General features: G+C 31.6%; 1 protein-coding gene and 1 long non-coding RNA gene across 6 annotated transcripts in view; one reads left to right on the top strand and one right to left on the bottom strand.

Moving 5' to 3' along the window:
* LOC118196314 (uncharacterized) overlaps positions 1-15,699 on the top strand; it is a 29,457-nt gene extending 13,758 nt beyond the window's left edge. For 2 of the 3 annotated variants that reach the window (XR_004759412.2, XR_004759413.2), the window contains exon 3: positions 15,223-15,699. This is a non-coding gene — a long non-coding RNA (uncharacterized LOC118196314). Of the gene's footprint in view, positions 1-15,206 lie in introns of all 3 variants that reach the window. The other variant, XR_015039141.1, reaches the window with a different exon arrangement.
* Positions 1-22,044, bottom strand: part of LOC118199142 (sal-like protein 1) — a 363,730-nt gene that overhangs the window by 52,420 nt on the left and 289,266 nt on the right. The gene's annotated exons all lie outside the window — the stretch shown is intronic.

The raw sequence follows: 22,044 nt of genomic DNA, 5'->3' as shown, positions 1-22,044 counted from the left end.
ATCATATTACGGCCAAAAACTAATGAACTGCATATTTAGAAGGAATGCTTTCGTATAAGACTTTCTTAAAGGCACTTAAGCTCGTATTTCAGTTTAACAATATTATTTAAAAAAATGCTTCGTATTCTCATCTTTCTGTTAATTTTTGGCGCATACGCATATATACGTATATAAATGCCAAATGAAAATTTCTGGAAGCTAGAACGTATTTTAAACACACTAACAGCCGCTACTATTTTAAAGAAGAGGCTGCTACTGATTTAAATGGCATAAAAATTGATGACAGCGAAGTGATGTGTGATGTTACTGAGTTAAAGATAATATAACACAGACACTAAGCGTGAAAAATCTACTTGTTTTTAGTCACAGCTGACCCTTGAACAAAGTACGCTTGAATTCCGCAATTCCACTTAAATGCTCATTCGTTTTAGTAAATAGACAGTTAAAAATATTTGCAGATGAATCGGGTAGCCTAGAAATACCGAAAAAGTACATGTCAGGAATTTAGAAATTACATAATACATTCAATAGCCTATTTCATCATTTACTCGTATATAATATGCACACAAAGCTAAGACAAAAACTGATAGAGAAAACAAATATCTGGCAAACAAAAGATCTGAGTTGTGATAAACATAGCTAAATGGTCTTTTGTTTCCTTACAGTTTTCTTAAAAACAATTTTTTCGAGCTTTCATTGTTGAAAGATTACAATATATAATGCATTTAGCATGCATCATGTAGTGCTTGAATTTTTTACATAATCCAGTCGCCAGTTATTTGCAGTTTTTATATATTATATATACACCGTATCTACGAAAGTCCTTAAGCAGCCTTTAGTTCTGCAATCGTTGCAACATTACTTCCAATTATAAAAATATTTTAAATGGCACATTTACTCTTGTTTTGGCATTTTTATATTAAAAGAAAAATAAAAGATTTCACAAAAATTCCAAATCTAAATTCCACCGATCACGAGGCTTATATTTAGGAACATTTTGTATTCATTAATTAGTCTATTAAGTATTACTCTGCTTGAATTCTTATCTGGAAGTTTTGTTTTATGAGTATATAAGATATCTAATTTTTTTTCTTTTTTTGCATTTTACTTTTATATATATACATATTTGCAATAACTCAGATGTTGATGAGAGTGGCGATGCAAGAAAAATATAACAGCATTTCGTGGCCCATATTTACTTTGTATTCCTCGACAAACGCACACACAGCCAAGCTGGCAAAAGACATGCACCAATTCTTTTTCAAAATTTACAATTTTATGCCGTATTTGCAGTTAAGAAGCTAGCAGAAAGGAGAGGCAGAAAACGAATGCGCAAACAGTACTTCGAAAGCCTGCGTTAGACTTATTCAGTTTTGGTTTAACTTCATTCTGATCGATTAATTTAAGTTTCAATCCCCAAAATTCTAATATTATTATTGGCTAAAGCGTTCTGCAAGTACCTGCGTCATTAGCATAATGTAAGTATCATGTGGCACGGGATAATTTGGAAATGACGCAGTTTAAAGAGATTAATTATAAACAGTTACTATTTTTAGGACAGAAAAGAGAATTAAACAATGTAGAAAGGATAGGGAAGGGGCTGTTGCAAATTACAGTTAGTATTTTATCATACATATCTTTTTAAAACTTACATATTATATATCTATATTATTTATTCATCCATCTATGCAAATTAAATATTTTAGTAAAAGTACCATGCTAAAATTTAATAGTCGGTGGTTGTTAGGACGACAGTTCACCACATGACAATTATTGCAGCCAGCCTGCACCGATACTCAAAGCAGGTTAAAAAAAAAATGTTTGTGACAAATGTTTGGACTGCTGCCGAAATGACGAGCAATCAGTTTTTCTTGATAATTTTTTTTTTTTGCTTCGATGAAAAGAATAAAATAATACTGCAGTAGCTATCATCACATAGAGTATTAATGAAAATAGGCGGAACATGTATGACAATAAAAAACGCTCTTTTTCCCTTCCCTTTTATTTTTAAAAACGCATAATGGCACTTCCAGGAACTTTCTGTTTTAGAATGTCCTATCACGGCCCTGCGAACATAAATCTGGCGTTAAACTAAACCATTTTCCAGGGAGGCATCCATGTCGCTACAAAAGGATATGAATACGGAAGTCATATTGTTGAGCCGCCGTGCAGAGCCACCTGACTATGAAACGAGTCGTAAGCGGGTTTGACGCCTCTCCTGAATACAATGTTTAAACACGAGTTCTCCTCCCTCCATGCCTTTCTTTGTTCCTTCCTGTAATATACGTCTTTACAAAGGCTATGACTCCTACTTGAATAACGCTTTTATGTTTACTTCCAACAATATTCGTTGGTCCACATCAACTCAACATTTTATGCCATTCATAGTTCTTTTTTATTTCCCTTTTTTTTTTTCTCCCGAAGCCAGTTTTATTCGTTGCCTAATGATAGTACAGTCGTCTGCGGGCAATACTAACGCACCAATAAGTCATATCAAAGACGTTGGTATCCGCGTTTTATTTATTTTGTATGTTTTGTGAATAAAAAAGGTAAAGTAAAACTTCCCCAAGACGGTTCTAGAAGACTTTGGTTTATGGTAGAAAGGCCGCCTTAGTGAATTTAACTATCAGTGATTTTAAGTTACCGTTATTAATTATCCTCTTTCACAGGTGATTGCCATGAGGGGTTTCACTATAAACTGGACTTGTACAATAGATTTCGAACGTTTCCGAAGCTTCAAATTATTTGAGGAAAAGCAGATCGAGTTTCCACTTCTTTGCTGTTTCTGATGTCATACATGAAGCTGTTGTCTTTGAGAAATCCCACACTGAAGTGTCTTAAAAAGACATCTTTAAGAAGTCTAAGAAGACATCATTCTTAGACATCTTTAAGAAGTGTCTTAAAGTTGTCTAAGAATACATTACCTACATATGCAATGATGAGTATAAATGACATATCCTTGTTAAGGATAGAATCAGCATAAAGTTTCGTCTCATTATTCTTAATGGTGACATAATAAGCTTACCAAATTTTTCGTTTTTTAAAAGTCAAGCAAACATTTACTTTTTGCTCAGGAAAAATCATTCGATGTAAATAATTTGTGAATAACAGATGTGTACTGATAAAAACAGTGAGATGGAGATATCATTATTGAAAGGTTTAATAACCTAATTCAGTCCTCTTTCACTTTTTCCAAAGATTTTCGCAGAGGATTTAATTTATTATTATTTATGATCACCATTAACATGATTATCAGTATTATAGGAATTATTATTATTAAGGATTTTGTTGAAAATATTGTACTTCCAGGAGCAAAAAATGGGGAAAATCAATCTTGTCCCCTCCAAGACTCGAACCAGGAACTTTTCATTTGCTTACTGGATGTGCTTATCACTTACACAATAACAATACGCAGTAATTCTCTGTAGTGTTAGACGTGAAAGTTTGTGTTGGTTTACAAACTCAAGTAATCATGTCATGAATAAATATGACTTGGCATTAAGTAATTATTAGCTTTTGAAACATTTTTTGACCTCCCTACCAAAATTTAAGACGAAGTTTATTTAATACCTAAAATACGGTAGGTAAATTGCCAATAATGTTTATAGTTAGATTTTGTTTGAATGTAGAGTTCTGACGCGACACTTGAATCAATCTAATTGTTGAATTTTATTAGTAAGATTTTAAAGTTTCGTGACTTTATGATTATAGATAAGAGAGATGCAATAAAATCCCCTACTTAGTAAATACCCTAATGAAAGAGGGAAAGTTTTAAAATTTGCTTAACAATTATTTTCTTCGTTCCCCATATAAGGCGACTCAGGTAAAATTATTATATTAAGTTATCTTAAACTATTTATTAAGCAATTAAGTTCCTGATTATTTTCATAGATTTGTCTCATTTTAATTTCATAATTTTTATGAAACATATCTGGAACTTCAACATAGACCAAGAGTAATATTTTCATATTTTACTATTTTTTTGGGAAATGCATTTAATTTTGAAGTTTTCATATAGTAGGTTATATTTATTCTCTGTAAAAAAGCGCTGTTTTATAAGGAAAAGAAAGAAAGAAACTGAATTAAAAATACATTCGATTAAATCTTACTATTACTGTACTATTGTACTGATACTGTACGATAATCGTATTGATACTGCACGATAACCCTATTACTGTACGATAACCGTAACCACAGTAATTTGCAGAATCTTTGAACTTTTAACATTTCATTACAAATTAGACCGTTACTCCGTGCTTTATTTTACCTGTTTTCGCTTTTAAGAAAATAGACATTGTCTTTCGCAATATGAACACATATGCATAGTATTTAAAAACTTAAACTGGAATTAAACTAACAAAATTTAAGGTAAAGAATTCCAAACTCTGTGCTGCATAAAATAATTAAATTTTAAGCTCATATATTTTTCCTAAATGAATGGCAAAAGGACACTTACCAAACCATAACAAAGAGAGTTAGGACACCATATCAAACTAATAGACAATTTTTGCTCAGTAATTTAAAGGCTGTGTTGATAAAACGAGTACTCGAATTCCGATTGACAAAATCTAGGTAGCCTACCCATTCGGGTTCATAAATGAATGACAAATATAATGTAGAATTGGAATAACAACGAAATAGTGAATACTGGAAAAGAACCAAAAAAAGGCAGAAAATTACTTCAACATCCTGAACAAATACAAAGAATATAGCAGACAATCTATTGTTCCTTCATTTGAAAAGAGGAATAAGTGCTTGTATGCTCCGTATACAACAAAACTTTAAGTTTATTCAGTTTCTATCTCGAAAACATACTTCTCTGCAAAAGTTTAAAAGAGTATTTTCGGCGGATTAGTATTCTTCTATTCTGGCAATAGCTTTTGAAACATTAAAAAAATTTTATGTATCAAAAGTTACATTGGTATTTAAAAATTTCATTGATTTGTCGTGTTTCTGCATTGTTTCAAGAATTCTACCTAGCATTTTATTTCTAACTTGTAAATCATAAAAAGAAAATCACAGTTACAGTGTATTAAGCATTTTGAACAGTTGTTGTTCTTTCACTTAAAATTTACGCTTTGGCTTGAATTTTCATGTCTCGTACGACATTTGCACATACAAAGCGCATCAAAAAGATTCACATATATAAATGTGGGAAAGCGAGAAAATAACAATAACAAAAAGTGGCTGGACACTAGAACAAAACTGACGCTTCCCTTCCCGTCACCAAAAGGACAGAAGAAAATAAGAACGAAATGCATGAATGAAAGCCAGCAGTAAATTAGCGTCAAAATCAGATAAGGGGAAAAAAACATAGAGAGAATTAAAAAATATTCTTTTAACTCTAGTAGCAAGAAAACAATAGGAGGCCAGTTTACTGTGGCTACGCTTCAGCTGCTAGAGGTAACAAAAATAAAACAAAACAAGGTAATATATATTCATTATCACGTTATATATCAAAAGAATTAAAATGGATTAAACAATAAATATAGATAATTTGAATCAGAAATGTTCAAGCGTTTTTCTCAAGCTTGTCAAATAAGTAAAATTTGAAGAAAGTTAAAGCAATGGTCAGTATAGCAATAAAAACAAGAAACTAAGCAACTGAAAAACACAGACATATTTATAAAAGACAAACAAAAAATAAAATTAATAGCCATGATTTATAAAGAAAATGTGTAAAGCATGCGAAAAGCTGTCGAAAATTAGAAAACGAAAAACACACACAGATGAATAACACTGTCTGCTCATATAGCTCGATAGTATTAATATGGGTTATTAGTGTTGTTAGGTTTGATTTATTTTAATTTATGGCATGGCACTCAAAAGCTATCTGCCTAAGAGGAGGGATGCCTTCGTGGAGGACTTTCTGCACGGAAACTGGCTCGTATACATGTTACACATGGGAGAAACCGCGTAAACGCCATGGAGTAGGCCTATTGGTCGGCATTCAAACCCCCGGACATAACTACCAGCGTTCAGCCCCTCCCCCGACTTTACCGTGCGGCCGCTTAGAGACTTTACCGTTCCGCTTAGAGATCGGATAGACTTTACTGCTCGACCGCTTGAGCTTATTAGTTCTCTTAATAATAATATTATTTAAATGAAGTATATTGCTTGTAATGAAAACGAAAATATACCAAAAGTATGTGAATGAACAGAGCAACCGTAAAATAAATCCTTAGTGAAAGTTGAACAATGTTAAAGCATTAATCAGACATGCGATTCATTACTAAGATGTACAAATTTAGATTTATTAAAGATAATAGTTAGAAATACGAAAAAAATATGAAGCAGTTGGATATAAAATACAGAATACGGAATAATAATATATCAAATACTATCTATACAGAATAGCTATTTGCTATCAAATACAAAATAATAATACAAGACAAGCAGAATACATTAGCAGCCCTAAAGGCAAACTAAATCTACAAACGCAGTGTCAGAAAATGAAGATCTTAAAATTAGGTTATTTGTATTCTTATGACGATTAGAAAAAATATTCGCTACATTTGCATTAAAAGTTCTCAAATACCCTTTTGACATATTTTAGGCTGAATGAAGGCAGATAACATTACGGGCAGAGAAGTCAAACTTATCTGACGTTTGAACAATGAGTTATAAACAAATCTAAGATTACACCTTGGAGACGCTCATATTAAGTCTCAAATGCAATTTTTTGTCGCAGTGTTCTAAGGGAACGTTTTTAGGGAGTTCCTGCTTCTCATATGTTATTTGTCTAATTCTTCTGAAAACGACAAAAAAAAAAAAAAAAAAAAAAAAAAAAAAAAAAAAAAATCTTGTAGAGACATTAGGATTTTTTTTTTTTTTTTTTTTTTTTTTTTTTTTTTTTTTTTTTATGTTGGAGACATGAAAAATCTGCAGTGCCCTTGCCGAGACTCGAATCTCGGACATTTCGAATATGCGCCGAGCGTGCTGACCATTACACCACGAAGGCAGGAGAAAAACTTTATTTACTCCTCCTTTTAAAAGACAACTGGGGATTAGGGCACCCAGTCGCCAAACCCTGGTGGTGGAGAATCATCATCCGCCACCTTTTTTAGTTCGGGCGCCACTATAGAGACATTAGGATTTTTTTTGAAGCAGGAGATATGAAGAATGAGCAATGCCCTTTCCGGGACTCGAATCACGGACCTCTCGAATACGCGCTGAGTGTGCTGACCATTACACCACGAAGGCGGGAGAAATACTTTATACACTTTGCGAAAAACTCCGTTATCATATTTATTAAATTCCATATAATAAAAAAGTCTGCAAATTTGAGTTAAGTGTGAATCTCATAAAATTTTATAAATTAATTTCTTACAGAGTATAACGCAATACACCATATTCATTTGTAAACACACACACAAAAAAGGGGGAGACAGAAATTCGCTTCAGTCCATAAATACGGCTGAAATTTTAGTATCAGACATATTTACGACGTATTAAGAGATTTAAGAAAAAAAAATGTAAAACCTTGAATGCATACGACTAGCAGCCGGAAGGTAAACCGCCCAGAATCTCTGTCAACAAACATAGATGTCAGCAGTGCGTTTTCTCTTATTCAAGGATAAATTACAATTCGTGAAAGTATGCCAACCGTGATGTCTCCTCCATTAAATAAGCTGAAAGTGACATTTTCCGAAAGATATTTTAAATTTTCTGTGTTAAGCCAGCGACATGAAATTTTATGCTACTGTTATTTTCAATGGCAACTTGCCGATCAGACATTCGCGAAGAATTCTGACTGATTCCATCGGTCATTTAACCGGTTAAATATTGAGAACATTGCTAACAGTGCCTTTCAAGGGCCGAAAATGTACACCAGCAAGCACTGTGAACGATGACACTAAGCCCTGAAGCCTTACACAGGAGTTGAACCCGCGTCCTCTACAGTTGGCATGTTATAAATTTCGTGATTTGACAATACTTAATTCGTCCCACTGTCATCCTCTTATTCAGTACTAACTGTTATTTTTTTTTCCTATTTTAATAAATGCCATACATTATGATATAACATTTTGTAGATTCATTACGTTTTTTTTTTTTTTTTTTTTTTTTTTTTTTAAATAAGCAGAAGATAAGAAAAATGTACAGTGTCCTCGCCGGGACTCGAACCTGCTGGACCTCTCGAATAGGCGTCGAGCGTGCTACCGTAACGCCACGAAAGGCATGCTTGGAAGGAGGAAGAAAATACCTTATATACTCCCTCTTTTAATGGGCGAATGGGAATTAAGGGACTCGGTCGCCAAATCCTGGTGTGGTGACGAACTATTGTGGCCAAATCCTGGTGGTGACACCTTCTAGTTCGGACGCCACTGTAGAGTCATTAGATTATTTTTGAAGCGGGAGACAAGAAAAAATACCCCCGCCGAGACTCGAACTTGGACCTCTCGAATACGCGTCGAGAGTGCTACCATAACAACACGAAGACATGCTGGAAGGAGGAAGAATTAGCTAATTTATTTTCCATTTCTTATCATATTTTCCGCTTGCTGAAAGTTTTACATATTTTAGTATGCTTCTCAGAACTACGCTTCACTAATGAGCACGCTTTCGAACCCATTAGCGAATTTCTAATAATTCCTGCTTGGAAAGATGAAGTTGAGTGATGTGGATTAATTCCCTCTTCCCCGTGGATTTGTATGATCTCAAAAATTCCCTATCACATTCATACTTTCTGTTCGGGCGAAGCGTATCCAGGTCAAATGAAACGTCATTCCAGAGATCCGCGTACACTCAAATATTATATTTTTAGGCAGGCACTAATGTAAAATCTAGCCTTCGAATGGGTTTCAAACGTAGGATCTTGCATCCGCGGGTAATTGCGCTATTTCTAATAGTTTCAGTTTGAATACTTCACTCTTGCGAAGTTTCAGAAAGATAACAACCAATGGTTTGGATCTGAAAATTAGAATCTAATGGAATTTTCTTTTGTTTTGGATTTGACAGTGATCTAGCTGGCTTCATCTTTCACATATATTCTTTACATTAATTCTCAGTAATGAGATTATAATTTTTCGAATCTATTCATCGATAGGGATGTTTAGACATAGGACTATAAGTACAAGATATTTAAAGAGTATGAAAATAAAATGATCTGATTTCATAAAGGACAAGAAAGAGTATGGAATTATGCGTATGATTTTTTTTATTATCGGTTGAAATTTTAGGTAAAAATTAAGAAATTATTTCTTTATGACATATATCTTCAGAAAGCACTTTTCAAAGACATCACATTAAGACAGAAACACTGAAAATTTGAACTTCATTTTGAAAATTAAAGCTTTTATTGAAGACATATCTGCTGCTTCTGATATATTTGGGTAGCAATGCAGTTTCAGTAAATTCTGCAACAAATGTTGGGTAACAAGGAAGTTTCAAAGCCACCGCAGGTTAACCAGGTGTATAATTTTCAAAAGTATCGCTATATATCATGAATTTCATTCTGAATGCCTTAAATTTACTGTAGTCAGTAATATAGTCTTAAAGAATACATGATTTTAATAATTCTTAACTAATTTTAATCAATTTGTTAAGCATAAAAGATCATACATAATGCCATGCAATAGAATTGCGAAATAATGCCAATAGAATTGCGAAATTTGTGAAATAATTAATTTCGCAATTCTATTGGCATTATTTCCTCGAAAATCCAAATTGTAGTTTAAGGAAAATGTTGAAATGAATGCAACTTGAGAAGATTATACCTTTTTATTTAAAAAATAAATTCTTTTATAAGCAACTTTTGATGTAATTAAATAAATTCTTTCAGTAGTTTGGATATAATTAGTGAATTAGATCCCAGTTTCACTTTACTTAAAGTGAGAATAAGAAATTAACCCCGAGGTTCGAATCCCGCGAACGGGCTGGCTGCATGGGCGTTTTCGTGGTTTTCCCTATGTGTAACATGTATACGAGCCAGTTTCCCTTAGAAAGTCCTCCACGAAAGGCATCCCTCCCCTTAGGCAGATAGCCCTAGTGTGCTTTGCCATAATTAAATACACCAACACCACAAGAAATTAACCTTTTATTAATTAAGATTCAAAGGAAATTATTTATATTCAGTATTTATATCATTTTTTTAATATTTTATTTCAATATTTATATCATTAATGATATATGTAATCTCAACGCAATTTTTACTTGATTTAAATGGAAAATGGGTTATTTTTATTTAAAAAAAAATATATTTTAAAAGGGCTTCTCTTTTCAATTCGTGTAAAAATTGCTTGTATATAAAACTGAAATTGATGAGGAAAAAAGTATTATATTATGGCTTAAGATTCCCCCCTCAAAAGAGGGGGGTTTAAAAAATTTTAAAAAATTTGCAGTTACATTAAACAAAGTACTAGCGGGATAATCATAAGTAATATTTTACTGAAAATGCAGAAATAAATTTTCAAGTTATTCATCGCCAAATTTGTCGTTTCTCATAGTTATTAAAAATTCTATTAAGTTAAAAAATTTGCTTCTCTTGAAATAAAGTCATCCTGTACACATCTACAGTACTGGTAAAACCTAAAATAACTTTAGCTCTAAAGGTATTTTTTACTTTAAAGGGGTTATAAGGAGTTTCACCTTTAGAGCTGAAACTGTTTAAAAAGTATTTTTTACCTTTAGAGCTTAAAGGTGTTTTTACCTTCAGAACGAAAAGTATTTTAAAGTTGAAGTTGGTATTAAAGGTAATTTATCTCAATAAAAAAATTATTTCTCACAAAACATCAGCATCATAAAACATTCGTTTATATTTTCAAAAAGAAAAAAAAATTTTTAGAAATCTTATTTCAATAAATTTCCTAGATACTGCGAAATCTTGTCATAAAAATCCTTTAAAACTGAGATTTATCAGCTGAACCAATAACCATAAAAAGTTAATAACATTTCCTTCGCAGCATTTTTAAAAATAGATTTCGGTAGCTTTTTTTTAAGAACTTTGCTTCTGTAAAGTAAACTCATTATGGCCTTTTGTCAATAAAAAGAAAAACCATTATTAAGATGATTCAGTATTACGATATTCATGATGTGATTGGTATTGAGATACTAAAAGCTTCTTCCTTTTCTTGCAACTAAACACGCATGCAACCTATATTTTTTCCGCCCATCTTTAATACAAGCTATCACAATTAAGTATTTTATGTAGCTATCACAGTTATTCCAACATATACTTTTACCTTTTCAAGTCGATAATAACATTGATTTGAACAAAGTTTCTTTCACATAAAATGCTTTTCAATTATTCTATTAATAATTATAATTCTCATATTTCGAAAGCGTACTGATTATGGTTCAGGCAACAATTATTTTAAACGCTAAAACTGATTCTTGACAACATAATGCATTTAGAGAGAGAGCTTTTACTTAATATACATTACTTCGTTTCCTCTATTTCAGCGTCTAAGATTTTCAAGAAAAATCTTTAGCTAAACTATCTAAAAACAGCAGATAGCAGATAAACTCTTGTTGTCCCACTGAATTCTAAAGTTCAAAACTCTTGACGCAAACGCAAACATTCTCTTTAAAAATTAATTGCGCCAAAAAGTATGTTTCAATAATGCTAGGAAATATAAGGCTTGATTTGGTTTATTTGATTACGGCAATGCCCTCGAGGGCTATCTGCCTAAGGAAAGGAATGCCTTCTTTGAAGACTTTCTAAGGCAAACTGGATTGTTCAACGTTAAGCATGGGAAAAACCACGAAAACGCCCATGCAGGCAGCCGATAACGAACTCAATTCGAAGTACTACTGTTCAGGGACTTTACCGCTCTGGCCACTGGTGAGCCAAGAAGCATAAGGAAACAACAAATTAAGATTAATGTCGTAAATATTTAACATATTTCTTTTATATACTGGTATCTCATAATATCTCTGATTTAAGTTTGAATAAGTTATACTGCAGTTTAGTATAATGCGCCTAAACTGCATTTCCTTGCTTCACTTAGTTTATTTTATTTATACGCTTCTTTGACATTTTGCATATGCTAACCAAATTGCCTATTTTCACGTTTTACATACCGTATACATACCGCATACTTGCATTAAAGTCTCTACAGTCGCAAACATAAATAAATAGCTGTGTGATATATATATATATATATATATATATATATATATATATATATATGTATTTTAAATTTAATTTCTGACGCTGGAAACGCAAAAAAATTTTTGGTGGAGTCATTCTGAGAATTTTTGGACCCTTATTTTATGCTACCATGCATATTCATGCTCTCGCCTTGGCAAGTGTTGCCAATGAGGGAAACAAAAATTCCATTCAACAATTTTTTTTCCATTCCTTTTGCCTGTAAAGAGTTTTCAGAATGTTACCATTCGTCAAAACAAAATGCTTTCAATTTATATTTTGAATTTAACCGATATGCAATTGGTTAACAAACTGAGCGATTTAAAAGCCATAAACATATTCCTTAATTATTTAAATCTTAATTTTGATTTTTTTCAATATATGCCTAATTGATCTAAATTAAAAAAAATTAAAATATATAACTATGATTAACATATTATTTAGTACAGAGCCTTATATTATGTAGTACAGAGTCGTTCGGTTTCTGTTATCTTATTATTTTACGGTCTTATATATTCGTTACCGAATATATTAAACTGACATAAATGTGTTACGTCTAAGTATTTTATTTCATATGTTTCTACTTAGTTTTAATAATGCTATCATTAGTTAAACTTTTATTATTGGAAATTTCATATTGTTTTCTCTTTAAAATGTGTAAGAATGAATTTTTTTTAATAGCCAGTTAATTTTATAAATTTGTATCATTTAGGACCTGGGCATAAGCTTTATTAAAATTTGTATTTGTTAGTTTTTATTTGTTTTGGTTTTTATTTTTTATACCTCAGCTGGTTGAATTTTAGTTCTAAAAGTCTAGATTTCCTTATAACATTTACTTTTTTTTTAAATAAAAGAGTGTCGCCCTTTTATGTATATTTTTTTATTTTATTGACTGTCAACCTTATATTAATTAAGTATTCTTTTGTAAGGCTCAGGTATAATTTTGAAATTTTATGATATATTTTACTTTAAGACCTTTTATTTACTCTCTTTGCCTAATATATTTTGTTTAAATACCGTTACGATGCGTTTTGTTTTCCATAGAAGAATTGAGTGATAATAATAATAATAAAAGTCATTGTTAGTTAACTACGCAGCATCTTTAACGTATCTTTCAAAGTGTAAGCGGCCGAGCGGTAAAGACGCTGAACACTGGTAGTTCGGTCCGAGGTTCGAATCCCGCAAACGGGCTGGCTGCATGGGCGTTTTCGTGGTTTTCCCCATGTGTAACGTGTATACGAGCCAGTTTCCCTTAGAAAGTCCTCCACGAAAGGCATCCCTCCCCTTAGGCAGATAGCCCTAGTGTGCTTTGCCATAATTAAATACATCACACCACCAAAGTGTAAGTACACCATTGGCCGATTAGGTAAGATAGTTGAACACTGGCAGTTTGACCCTAGTTAATATCTTGGAAAATGTCTTGCTGCATCAGCGATTTCGTGGTTTTTTTTTTTTTTTTTCCATGTGTAATGTAAATACAAAAATATACTCCACGAAGTTATTCCTTCTTTTAGGATGACAATCCCCGCATGCTTTACCATAATCAGTTAACTAAACCACATTTTTAAAATAAATAAACAGTATCTTTTAATGGAATATTATATCTTTTATTATCTGTAACAGTATCTTTTATTGAAACAGTATAAGACAGTGAACCTCTTTACATTTTGATACCTCCCAACGAAGCAAAATTGTTAATCAAATACATGTCGTTTGGACAGTAACTGCTGTGCAGTAGTTTCAGGGTATTATATTTTTATCTATTTATCTGCCATGTAGCAGTTACCTATATTCCGTAAATAGCTTCGTATAAAACTAAAGGAAAAAAAGCAAAATCATGTGATGGTAAAGCCTGCTGTTCTTATATCTATACCTAAATACTTTCAGGCTGATTATAGTACCTTTTATGACTACAATGCATTACATTCTTTTATTTCGTTATAATAATAATCTGTCTATATTATAGACAATTAGCATTCCAAAAAAGGGCTTGGATTCTGTTTCAATGAAAAAATGTATATGATTCCAATCTTTTGCCATTAAACCGTTCAAACTCAAAAATCTAATAAACATTTTAACACATTAAAGCACATCTAAGAGAAATGAAGCAACGCGGATACTTTTATATAGAGAAGGAAAATATTTAAGAACATCGTTTTTAAATTCTTTGTTGTGTTTCTTACAAGAATTCTACAAGATAAAATGAAAAATTCCGATAGATGTTGACAATACCGAAATGGATCCGTAGTTATTTCCCATGCCTTTTTCTAGGAAATGAATTAAAATAAATTTTTACTTTTCTCGCATTGTTCTTAAAAATATGGATACCTCTTAATTACCTTATTGCATTTTAAATAAAAGCTTATACGACTAGAAGAGACTCATTAAGTAAAGCGAAAATAAAAAATTCATAGAAAATTGTTGGTGTAATAAATGAAAGCTGAATGCGCTTCGGCGAAGCTGATCGTAGTGTTTGTTCCTTTTTGGCATCCAACAAGAGAAAGAACACTGGTTTCGAGGGCGTAGGGGGAAGGACTCTGATCTCTGTCGAAACACATTTATTTTAAACTTTCACTTATTAAGTTAACATTTAACACAAAACTATTTTAGTTATTAAAAGCATATATGCCTTCTATATTTCACATAAAAATATATTAGTATAAATTAAAAATTATGCAAAAAATATGTTTTAAAGTAAAAACATATATTTAAGTGGGAAAATTAAGATAAAAGAAAAGTAATACCCACTTAAGGTTTTTTTTTTTTAAATATTTGTTACACTTCCTGTCCCGAAGAAATATTGATGAAAAAGGGGATACTACTTACTAAGACAGTTCCTTATATACTTTATCTTTGCAATTTTATACTTTCTAAGACATAAATGTTATCATGATATGCATTATTTTGAAACATAATAATGCATATTTTTGCAAGTATTTGTTTTATTTGTTCCTAATTTATTTTTATGCAAGTGAACTTATTTATTAATCTTATATAAATAAAGGTTTTATTTATTTGTATATGTATTCTTGTATGACAGTTTTATGTCAATTTTATTGGGTATTTTCATTTAATTGAATTTGTGATAACTTATTGCATTTCATATATTATGCTGTAGATCTTTAAATTCACAGTTGATTGACTTTTGGATTATAAGCACAGTTCAAGCAGAACCAGAGATATGGGTACAAACCTCCTTTTTAGAGAGTGACAAAATTTGTCAAGTTGGAGATATTTTGCGATTTCTAAACAACTTGCAGACATGATGGAAGTTTCCGAACAAAGCATTATCGAAACCTTAGGAAAGATTTTTCTTTAAGCTTCTAGAAGTGCTTACCCTCCTTTTAAACCAACCCTATAAAAAAGCGGTTGTGAGTGGCCTTCATTCAATCAGGGAGTTCAGTAGTAAGAGTTAGATTGAGACTCTTAGTGTACTTAAATTCTTGAACTTCAGATCCGTAAATTACTGCTTTGGATGTGAGCGCTTTTGGTGATATGCGATATTCCTAGAATGCTGAAGAAAATTTCGTTTTATCTCTGTTTTTAGCTTTGAGTTATTTATAGTTGTTTATGTTTATGTATGTCATTTATCTCAATAAAGATTTAAATCTTCCTGTTCCTCTGGTCTACTTATTTAAAAAAAATCTTTGCGAATTCGCAGCATGCAATAATGCATTCGCAGATATAATATAATGCGATGTTGTATGTCGCGCCCACCAGTGGCCGAGCGGTAAAATCGCTGAAACATCGTTAATCGCTGGTAGCTCCGACCTGGTTTGATTTCCATGTGTAACGTATACTATCCCTTAGAAAGTCCTCCACGAAAGCATCCCTCCCCTTAGACAGATAGCTTTAGTGTGCTTTGTCATCATAATCAACTAAACCAAGCCTATTGTACGTACGTCGCTTAACATTCGAAAAAAAAAAAAAAAAGGAAGGTTACTGAATAATTATAGGGCTAAAGATTACCAAACACCGGAGTTTGACATCAAACTTCAATACTTTAACCTCATAGATTTATAGAAATACTTTCACATGAAATTTCAATGACTTAACCGAGTCCTCCACAACAGGTAACAAAAGACTTCTTGTCCCAAGCACAATGACCTCAAAACTTGAGTTCTATCGATAATTAAATTTAATGATAATTTATCAAGATTCTGTAAGTACAAATACAAATTTCAGAGGGATGATTAAAGCAACTTTCGGTGATTTTAAGATTAGAAAATATTTTAATTTTTATTTAAACGGCTAATCCAAATGTTGTTGTTGTTAAAATGTTGCTGTTGAAAGTTGAAATTCGGCTTTACAGTCAAACGAAAAAAAAAAAAAAAAAAAAAACTTTATTAAACTAAATCAACATTGGGATAATGACTTGATTTTAGGTTAGGTTATTTAATTACGGCAAAGCCTCGAGGGCTATCTGCCTAAGGGGAGAGATGCCTTCGTGGAAGACTTTCTAAGGGAAACTGGCTCGTATACATGTTACACATGGGGAAAAACACGAAAACACCCAGGCAGCCAGCCCATTTGTGGGATTCGAACCTCGGACCGAGCTACCAGTGTTCAGCGACTTTACCACTCGGCCGCTAGTGAACCGACTTTTAACTTGAAGTATACAGTTAGATGAACTTTTCATGAGAGAAGACCCAATTTACACATTTTATGAAGGAAAAAACTAACATACTTATTTTTATATTACATATGAATCATTTTAAAGTGATATGACTATACCATATTTCTTAGCTTCTAAGATGCACCTCTTACTATGAGCGCAATCAGTAGAAAAAAAGATTTCATTTAATATAAATTGAAATAAATAAAATAAAATGCGTAACTACGGCCTCCCAGACGGTATAATGGTTAGGGAAGCCTAACTGCGATACCGAAGGGCCTGGGTTCGAATCCCGGAGAAGGCATGGTCGTAACGTCCGTCCATTCATAGGAGACGATGAGGGCCCACTTATTAGGTGCCTCCATAAAAAAGAGGCCGCCGCAGCTGGCCTTTTATAGATTAATGGTCTGTGTTACACTGTAACTGTTCACAATCTGCCAATGGAAAAAAATTAGCAAATATTTTTATTAATCTAGTTTGATTTTTTAACAACAACGTTTACTGTATTTAAATTAGTGTTTTGAAAAAAAAAAAAAAAAAAAAAAAAAATGTGTTGCTTCGGAACAATTAATATTTCGAAAAAAATCTCCATTCTAAGAGGCCACAGATTCTAAGGTGCACATGGTTCTTAGTAAAATTTCCGCATGAAAAATGTGTTTTAGAATTGGAGAAATACGTTAACAAAATCATTAAAATATTAATTTTTAAGAATTGCAACGAGCCAATTTTTACAAACCTACAACTCAAATACAAGCATTAAGTTTTGCATATCTAAAATCTATGTGTGCTTATATTTATAATAATAAAATCGGATATTGCATTCCTATTAAATTATTCTTTTCCATTTAAAAAACATTTTAATTTAATTTTTTGCTAACAACAACTTACTAATCCATGATCTTCACAACAATGCAAAGCCTGGTTAAAATTTTTCTGTTAAATGTGAGCTCTAATCTGTAGGTTAAAATTTTTTATTTCTCTTAAAGAAAAGAAGACAGCGTTACATTACGTATCTATTCGCTTAAGAACTTCGAGAATCGATTGCAAAATTAAAATGGGTCAACATTCATATAAACTTGAAAACAAGTATGATGACAGGTAGCTTCTTAAAACTGCAATGATTTTTAACAGTTTTTTACTCATTTGAACTCATTCTTAGTCTGAATGACGACACAATCGGAGGTAAGTTGTATTTTTAGATACATATTTTTCCCCCGCATCTCACTTGACTGATGTGCATTCCGACTTATTTTTAGAAATGTAGTTGAGGTTCATCCTTCTTTTTACTTTAACTCTCTTTTTGCATGGTACTATTTCTTCTACTTAGTTCTACAATGGTTGCAATCACAAGGGCGATGACATTGCACTTCGTTTACTGTTTAAGAAAAGTAAGATAAGTAATTATCAAAGTTTAATAAACCTGTTAACAAGGCGTTGGAATAAACATTACAGTAAAACGTAGTTTTGTTTTAAATTACATCCACGAATTGCTCGTAATTATGTAGAATAGTTTTGTTCAGACTTCTGTAGTTCAACTAATAATGCCCAAATAACAATTATATAATAGAAAATGAAATTGTAGTGAAATAAATTGGAAGTGGCTTTATTAAGCTACGTAAAGTTAAAATAAGCGCGCATTAGTTATATTAAGGTATATTAAGCGGTGTTGAAGATTTGAAATGCGTGTTGAAATGTTATCAGTTTATAAGTCCTACTCAGGAAGTCAGAAGTCTAAATGAGTCCAGAATCTAAAATAAGAATATGAAGTACACAAATGATACTACGTAGTTTATTATTTACTACATAAAAAAAGAAATTATACTTAAAAAGAAGCTGTAGCTCCGGGTACTCGAGTGCGAAACGAAGTTTCCCTCTAATAAAAAATAATATTTTGAGTATAATAATTATGTAATCTAGCAGCAGTGATTACCTGAATAATCCCCGACAATATAAGTAACAGTCTGAAGATGTCACAATCACTGATAAACAACAAAAGTCTACTTCAAGCTATCTATAAAACTGCTGTGGTTCCAGACGTTTAAATTGATGCCTTAATAAACACCAAAAGCTAAGCTGCTTTTGATCCAGATAATGTTTACAAAAAACGAGAATCACATAAAAGTTTTCCAGGGAAAAACTACATATTTTGGAGTTTGTAATAATATGAGTCTTTTAAAATGGTACGGAAACGTTCTGATGAATTCATAGTCATTTGCATAGTTAGAAATGATATCAAGTCTCTAGAACAGTAATTGGAAATTGCGTTAAGCAAGAAATTAACTAGAACTATTAATACACAATATGAAACAAGAGTTTAGTATTTTAGATTAAGCAAGATTTAAAACTGTGAAAACAACATTGACTCAAGTTATATGCCTCAAATAAATTTAACAAATATAGAAAAGTGAATTATGCAAAAATTGATCGACTTAATTATCCCAGCCGTATCTTGCATTAAAAGCAATAGCACCAATAAACAGAGAGTAGAAAATCGTAAAATCTTCAAAAAACGTTTAAGACCAAAATCTCACAGTTGTAAGTTGTATGACTTAGAAACGGCGGAATATGCTCGGATAAAGAGTCAATATCTTACAGTGAAACTGAATTTTCTAGATCTGCATAGAAAGACTGAAATCAAATTTTACTCCCTTATAATGAAAGTGAAATAATTTAGTATGCTCACAAGGATAAACACATTTAATGAACAGATGCAGCTCCATTGCTTCAGTGTTTAACATTCTTATGGATTATCCAGCATTGATAGCAGATTGGAAAAAAACTTCTAGATGATTTTTTACATTTCTTGTTCTAAATTTTTTTATTAGATTATTGTTAATTAAGAGATAGCTATGATTATAAATTATATAGTTACGATTATAAATTTTCTACACTTATATCTATCTATTTATTTGTAAGTGCAGTTGAGCTTAATTGTAATGCATATTAGAGAACCTGATAAAATTTCTCGTTGTAAATTAATTATATGTCACACTATCTGTATGCAAAAATGTGTAGATGAAATCATTATGGTTTTTGTTTTGCCCCTGACCTTCTTTTAGTTGTGATTTCTAATTCAGATTCTGTTGTAACTATACACAGTAATTTATATTACATACAAATTATATATTGTTTAGATATTAAAGTTCTATGCAATTCTTTTATTGATAATAAATTAACTAAAGTTGGTAATTAAAGAAAATTATTGTTTTAAAGCGGCTAAATTACCATTTTGTCTCCACTTTCCTATAAAAACATGGGGGCAAATAAAGACAAACGTCTTTAAAATACGAAAATTTCCCACTTTTTTTATTAATCACTTAAAGTGAAGGAAAAAAGGAAAAGGCCCTATGGTTAATAAGAAACAATTATCTCATCCATGGTTTTTACGGAGGTTATATGAAACAAGCAGCAAAGAGAAAGAAAAGTATAATGTCTAAGATCCATATGGATATATGCTCTTGTTACCATATTACTTTTGAGGACAACCGTAAAATAAATGTCGAAAGCTCATTCGCCTTTGTGCAATATATAAATCTAACACGATTGTAAACGTCCGAAAGACTATATTTCTCGAAGCTTGACGAGCGATTCAAACTGAGTGCCAAGACCTGCAGCCTAGCGGATCTAACATGATGAAGAATAGCTTTTTTACTGCCCAAAGACGGCCATTGGGTCGGACATTATGGCTGCACCCAGATATTTGGGTACATAATGCCTCTAAGTTTATGAGCAACTTAAGGGATGACATATCATTTCCTTCTCCAAAGCCTACGGGCTCATCTTTATAAGCACTGCACTGGGGGCGCATTCCTTAAGTAGGGAATACACTGGGTTATTTTAGAACACTGTAAAATGTGAACAGATACTCCAAGATAATAGATTTTTTTTCCTTCTTAAATAAGTCCAAGTTCTATGTGCGTGTGTATATTTATAAATAGCTAATATTTGGATAGCTAAGTCACGCAATGTTTTTTGGAAATTTTCTTGACGGGGGTTGGTAGTAATTTAAAGCCCCCAGGACATGCGCGCTACTTGCTTTGAGATTTTCTTGGGGAGGGTGAATTTAAAACTCCCAGAGCATATTTGTGGTAATCAAATATGTACTAACATCAGTAATTTACAACTAGAATTTTAAAGGCATAGTTATATTATTAAGTGTTACCTTTAATTAACGACAATTTCACGCTAGTATAAATGATTGCATAATGATGACATATAACTTTTTCATTTCTTAACTGTAAATTTTTAACATGTAAGTTTTAATTACATTTAAAGTGATAAAAAATGATACGTTTGACAAAAAACGAAACGGGGCCTCAGAACCTCTATAACCGATGTTACCTGTCAATTATTCAAAGCTAAATATATGTAACGGCTTTTTAGCTTTCAATTTTAGCCTTGTGTCCCTGCAGGACACAGTCTTCAGAAGATGAATATACAGCTTATAAGGATTGGCGCAAAAGCAACATAGGAAAGCAATTCACATGCAAATGATAAGACACTACTAACATACAAACTGAAGGCCTCTGGCTGCCATGAAAACTAATTAGGATTATTTTCTCGCTATTGCAAATATTTTAATTGAAAGGAATGTTAGGATAGAAGAAAGCTGCAGGAATAAATTAAATATAGTCCAATTCCGGTTTAATAATCCGAATTTAACGATATTTTGATATAAAATTTTTTTATCTTCCCAACTAAATAAATCTACATTTAAAGTTTCATCTCTACTTGTGGATTATATTATTATAATTTAAAAAAACTGTCTAAAAATTTAATTTCTAAGCATTCAATTTTTAGCATTTTTAGAAAATGAACTAGCTTGATAATTATCGTCAAATAAAATATATATGCTTTGTTCATGTGCAAGTTAAAATTATGTTTGTTATAAGTACTGGTACAGACGAATTATTTCTCGCTTACAAAATTATGCAAAATTATGCATGGGAATAATTAATTTTTAAAATGAAGTATAAAAATTTATTACTCAGAAGAAAATGAAATGATTTAGGAATAAAAATTTAAATATAAATTCGTATTTTTGAGGAGAGGAATTCTGTTTATGATTCTTATAATGAAATTATATCAAAACATATTAGTAAGCATTTAAAAACAATTCACTTATCATTAGGTTTATTATAAAGTGTAAACGTACAATCAAATGAAATAATATCAAATGAAACAAATGAAATAGTAATTGATAATATTCGTTTTCACGGAAAGCTGTGAAGAAGATACAATCAAAGCGAGGAATGAAATTCCAAAGATTTACCTATTTTTATATTATGTACTTACCTTGATTATTACTAACGTGCGGTACAAAGTGATGATAATGAAACAA

Source organism: Stegodyphus dumicola, chromosome X2 (genome assembly GCF_044657685.1).
Source record: "Stegodyphus dumicola isolate Sdum_Otavi_A_Nest chromosome X2, ASM4465768v1".
In the NCBI taxonomy this organism is placed as follows: Eukaryota; Metazoa; Arthropoda; class Arachnida; order Araneae; family Eresidae; genus Stegodyphus; species Stegodyphus dumicola.
Note: the sequence above shows the minus strand (reverse complement) of the source record. Positions and strands in the feature narration are given on the sequence as shown.